Source organism: Bidens hawaiensis, unplaced genomic scaffold (assembly GCF_021521415.1).
Source record: "Bidens hawaiensis isolate Kalapana, Puna unplaced genomic scaffold, B.hawaiensis_p1.1 tig00022286_1, whole genome shotgun sequence".
NCBI lineage: Eukaryota > Viridiplantae > Streptophyta > Magnoliopsida > Asterales > Asteraceae > Bidens > Bidens hawaiensis.
This window is the reverse complement of record NW_027493455.1, coordinates 59,681-65,680: the sequence shown is the minus strand read 5'-3', so window position 1 is coordinate 65,680 and position 6,000 is coordinate 59,681. Positions and strand designations below refer to the sequence as shown.

The window sequence follows — 6,000 nt, the reverse complement described above, 5'->3', positions numbered from 1 at the left end:
TCTGATATCATCTATAAAAGCCCAGCTACTACCACACATAATATTGTCCACTTTGGCAAGGGCGTACCACCATCGCCTCACGGATTTGTTTTTGGTTGCACAAGTGGAGACTTCCTAGGAGGTCACCCATCCTAATACTACTTCCACCTGAGCATGTTTAACTGTGGAGTTCTCCTCTCATCCACTACCATTAAGCGCCCAAATGCGTTATGATGGGGAAAGTACCCACCCCCTTATAAAGAAGGCTTGTGTCTCCTTCCCAACCGATGTGAGATGTTACAATCCACCCCCCTTAGGGGTCCACCGCCCTCACCGGGAATGATACATAAAAGATTAGCATGGCCCTTGCGCAAGGATGGCACGCCTAAACCAAGGACGATGAGTCCAAAAAGAGGTGTTTGTAACACCCTAGGAGAATCACACATCGACCGTGGACATGATAGATTATTGGTACATAAGTGAATGCCCTACCTCTTAAATCACCAACGCGCTTTGGGCTTAATGTTAGTGGACGAGAGGAGAAATCCACAGTTAATCGTGCTCAGGTGGGAGCAGTAGTAGGTTGGGTGACCTTTGGGGAAGTCTTAATCAGGGCAACCAAAAACAAATTCGTGATCTCTTTGTGGGAAAAGCGGACAATTTGATGGTACGAGGGGCCGTATGTTACAATGCGGAAGTCTTAATCTGGGCAACCAAAAACAAATTCGTGATCTCTTCGTAGGCAAAACGGACAATATTGGTGGTGCGAGGGACCGTGTGTTAAAATGATTAAAATTGACTTATAAAGAAAACAATGCCATACGTCATGGGGGGAATCAACCTAAGTCTCCGTGACACGCGAAGGTGTTGGCTAAGATTGGAAATCTTGATCCCTCATGCTTCGCGAGGGATAAATTTTCACCCGCAGTGAAGCACAGGGAGAAGATGATTAATTTTTGACACTTTAAGCCCCTGAACTTTGGTTTAACGAGTACACATGACATAATAATACAATACGCTAATAAATACTAATAAATGTGCTTTTATTATTGATCAAGGATCTGAATTACAAGCCCTGTTCAGGTAAACATATACAAATTCAAAATTTGACGAATGTCACATTATGATATACTCACCTTAAAAACAAAAGCGATGACAATGAGTAAAACAAACTCTTAAACGAGGTGACTGACGTAACTCAGTTCAACGGAAAATTCTAGGCAAAGTATCTTATCTTGAACATGGACCCTAGAATATTGAATTGGTAAACTTGAACCTCGAAACACCTTAAATCAATGGATTTGATTGGGGTGTTTCGAGTTAAGTATGATAAGGAACTAATAACAATTACAAATTACCCAGAAATTGAGTGGAAGATGAATATTGAAGGTTAGGTTTGAGTTTTAAGAATCCACGGTTGATTCGTCTGTTCATGATTTAGTCGGTGATATGATTGCGTTAATGCTCGAATACGTTAGCTGTATGTAGTGTGTGTGTTGAGAAAATTTTTGGACAGAGTAACGAGGCAATTCATGAAAGAATAAGAACTCTGTTAATTAGAATAAGTTACAAGAGGTATATATAGGCTATGGGTCATTCGTTAGACATGCCTAATGAATGAGCCTCCCATTTGCTAAGTCATTCGTTATACATATCATAACGAATGACACTACGTATGTTAACTCTCATTCATTAAACACCTTTAACGAATGAGGTCCAAAACACACAGGTCTCTTTCACTATCATAACATGGCGAATGAGCCTTACATACATTTACCAAAATACCCCTATACATTAAACTAATATCCAAATGCGTTAAACAAAGACCGAGACGACAAAACAATGTATCAACAAACCCCCCTCGTCTTGAGCTTTGTTGTCTTGATACATTAAATTTTCTGGTCTTTCAATCTGCACAGCTATGAATTCCAAATACAAGACATACTCAAATGACTCGTTGGGATTGCATAGCCAGCTCATTATCTTTACTATGTGCCCATCCGATCTGACTATAAAATAAAATATCGTTGTTAGACTCAGACAGATTGACCAGCCACATCAGATCGATTATCCGAATAAACTCTATCCTCAAACCAGAATCCAATACGATTACTTCTTCACCAGTCTTGTCATCGTAGTACCACTGACTGAATCTCTTATAAAGGCTTTGCGGAAAAGTCTTTAAAGGGACTTTCTTCAATGTTCACGGCGCTTTACATTAAGCACCAATTTCCTCCAGCTGATGCGCGTCGATCTCATCAACATATTTCCTGGTCGGCACATGTGGCTTGAAGAACTTAAAACCATACCTTACCTCGTGCAAAAGAGGATGACAGAAGCATCCCGTCAATTGATTATCCCCACGGTTCATAAATGGTTTGTTTTCCAACATACGAGCATCCCATCATGGCATGGTAAGAACATTAGTAATATGCTGAAAATACTTCATACCGTTCTCCCACTTCACGATACATACCTTAACCTCCAGTTCGTGCATCCATGAGACGATATTACCTTAACAGTCTTCACAGCTACAAACTTCTTCATTTGATATATAGAAAAGCGGGCCTTCGATTGCAAATAATCTTCTGTTTCCGCATACCACAACGTCTCAATCATCTTCTTCATCTTCTTTACATTATAATTAAACATATCATCCGAATCTTGTGTAGTCTCGGGTTCTGTCACTTTCTCTTTTCCTTTATCTTTCTCTTTCTTCTTTCTCAGACGCTCTTCGACTGCTTCAAAGTGTTATGTCGTAAAAACGGAATCCCATCATCAGAATTAAACTGAGTATACATATCCAGGTATTTCTCAGACGTCACGTCTTCTATCTCCACATCATCATAATTAGTATTCCCTGTGGAACACTTTTATCAAATCTGACTTCCTCGGTGTACTCTACCTCACATCTTCCTGTCTTTCCAATTCTTCCACATGCTCTTTGTTTAAGTTAATAAGCATAGCGATTTGTTCTTTAGTCAAACAATGATCAACAAATTCGCATTCTTCTATCTCATCAGCATTAACCATGCTTATAACAACCCGAGTTTCTTCAACAAATAAAACCATATTCAATCTCAACGTATTAGCGGGTTGTACTTTAGTTGAATCATGATAAACAACTATCTCCTTCCCACTCGGCCCCCCAGGCAGGTACATTACAAGATGATGAACCACCTGGTTACTGATCAAAACCCGGTTCGAATCGTATTTATAAGAATTTGATTCGATTGGTTCAAATTCAATTCGATTCGTTTGCCTAAATTCGATTTGATTTGTTCAAATTCGATTCGATTGCCTAAATTTGATTCTATTCGTTTGCCTAAATTCGATTCGATTCATTTCCTAAATTCGATTCGATTTGTTTGCCTAAATCTGATTCGATTGGTTCAAATTCAATTCGACTGGATTGCTCAAAGTCGATTCGAATCGTTTAATGAAATGCGAATGCGATTAAGATGTTGGAAATACTTTAATGAATACTTATGATTATGCTTGTGATTAAGTGTGACATAATCATAAAATTAATTTTTCTAGTGAATTTTTAATAAATCCTTAGTAATGAAAATAAAATCTTTCCAAGCCTTATTAACCTTAATAGAAGCTCTACCCCTTGGACCCTGCTAGGGGCTGCCGCCCCTAGGACCCCACAACCAGGGGCGCTGCCCCTCAGACCCTTGTTCGTTAGGTGCTTCGCTAACCTAGAAATATGATCTGGTTAGGAGAAGTTAAGTGATGCTTGTAATTGTTACACAATTAGTCATGCCCAGCTAAAGAGAGGTGTGACCATAAGCTCCGAGAGAAACATGATTCAGGTGAGTTTCTAGCCCCTTTCTCTGCTATGTTTTTCGTGGATGTGTTCATACTCCTATGTGTTTAGTTACTACACTTACCTTAAGTGGTAAGTGTATGCTATATGAATGTTTATAAATGATACTTGAATGATATATAAAGAGTTAAGGGTATGTACGTAGATGTATATGAAAATATATAACCAAAAGTATGTATGATTGTATGGTAAAGTATGTATGGTTGTATGGTACGAAAAGAAGAGACCGAGCCCTAATAATATCCGAGGAAGAAGGGACCGTACCCTAATAATATCTGAGTAAGAAGGGACCGGGCCCTAATAATATCCGAGGAAGAAGGGACCGGACTCTAATAATATCCTAGGAAGAAGGGACCTGACCCTAGTAATATCCGAGGAAGCAGGGACCGAACCCTAATAATACCGAGGAAGTATGACGAAATGTTCTTTAAAACATAGAGATAATTATGTATGCATTAGTAAGTTAAAGCAAGAAAGAATGTAAGTATGAAAATATGAAAGTATGAAAGGAATAAAGAATGATGTATGTAAGTATGTATGGATGAAAGGTAAGCAGGTTAAGTATGTAAAATGTATCTTCGGATGCGTATGTGTAAGTATGTGAATGTAACGTATGTTGCCTGATTAACTAGAACTCACTCAGCGTAACTGGCTTTTAGTATAAATGCAGGCAAATAGAATGAGCTAGCTGGCTTGAGAGGGACACATGGCATATGAAGAAGGTATGGCATTGAAGGAAAGAAGAGTTTATGTTATTTCATGTTTTGTTTTAAGACTAGTTTGGGTATTGATTAAGACAAGATTTGAATATTATGTAATATATGGTTGACTTTTAATTATTCCACGAAAAGTTTTAATTCACTATGATGTTTAGACTATGTTTATGAGTAAATCCAATGCCAAAGTAGGGCATCCGGATTCGGGGCTTACAACAACTTAACCCATACTTCTCATAACTTTCTCAAATTGTTCGCATGAATATATATATTTATATTTTCTTTATCTATCTATCTATCTATCTATCTATCTATCTATCTATCTATATATCTAAATGCCTATAAAAAAAATCCTACGTGTCACTCTTTGGTTACTCCCCACCATCTGTCAAACCACCAGATTGTTTGTTTTGTAATTTGAGGCTTATCATACATTTGACCCGAATTCGCGGGTATGGATCTCACCAAACCTGGATAGTCCTTAAATGGGTTATAACATCTCATTTATTTTCAAAACCTTCCATAATCGAACAATAACTCTCACGGGTCATGGGTCTCACAAAACCCAGATAGCTCTTAAATGAGTTATAACATCTCATTTATTTGTGAAATAATCCCTTAATCATCCAATAATAATATTTGTAGGCCATGGGTCTCACCAGACCCGGATAGCCCTTAAACGGGTTATAACATCTCATTTATTTGTGAAACCCTTTCATCATCAAACCCTAATTTAATTTCTCCCCTCTACATATTCTCTGTCATCGGTATATTTTCTCCATCACCGGTTAACTTCCAATTACCACCCACCGTCGTCAACCTCTCTCTCATGCATCAACCGTCCATGTTTCATACGACAAATATTTGTGTCATGTTTGTTTGTTTAAAAAATCAACATGTTCGTGTTCATTCCTTAAAAATCTAACAAAACCTACACATCTCAATTGAAAGAGACCAAATGTTAAAAAATATAATAATAAATGTAACAGACTAATCATATGTATTAAATCAAAACAAAATTACGTTAAAAATAAAACAATTCATTATAAAATTGTAAATAGCAAAACGATTATAAACAAAAACCAAAATAAAACCCCCGTAACACGCAATACTCAACCTAGTATACTTATATATGTTAGCGAAAGAATTTTCTAATTTCAGCCTGTGTACACAGATCACTAGTATCACATGTAAAAGCATATTTTAGTTAACACTATATTTTTTAGTCTGTCCATGTGGTATTATTTAAAATTTTAAAATAAAAAATCAAACCACATGTCCTTTCCAATGTGATGTAGTGATAGGAAGTCTGTGTTCTTTAATGGAGACTCAAGTTTGATCCTCACAGACAACACTTTGGAGAAGACATGAGTGGCTTAATAAAGGAAGACCGGGATCTTTGTGATCTCCGGTTCAATTCTAAGAGAGTTCGGGTTTTATCATCAGTAGGCCTTAGGGCGAATGAGATTTTTC

General features: G+C 37.4%; 1 pseudogene; it reads left to right on the top strand.

Annotated features, from left to right (window-relative positions):
* Positions 1 to 285: 285 nt before the first annotated feature.
* Positions 286 to 400, top strand: LOC143565098 (U6 spliceosomal RNA; annotated as a pseudogene).
* Positions 401 to 6,000: the final 5,600 nt, after the last annotated feature.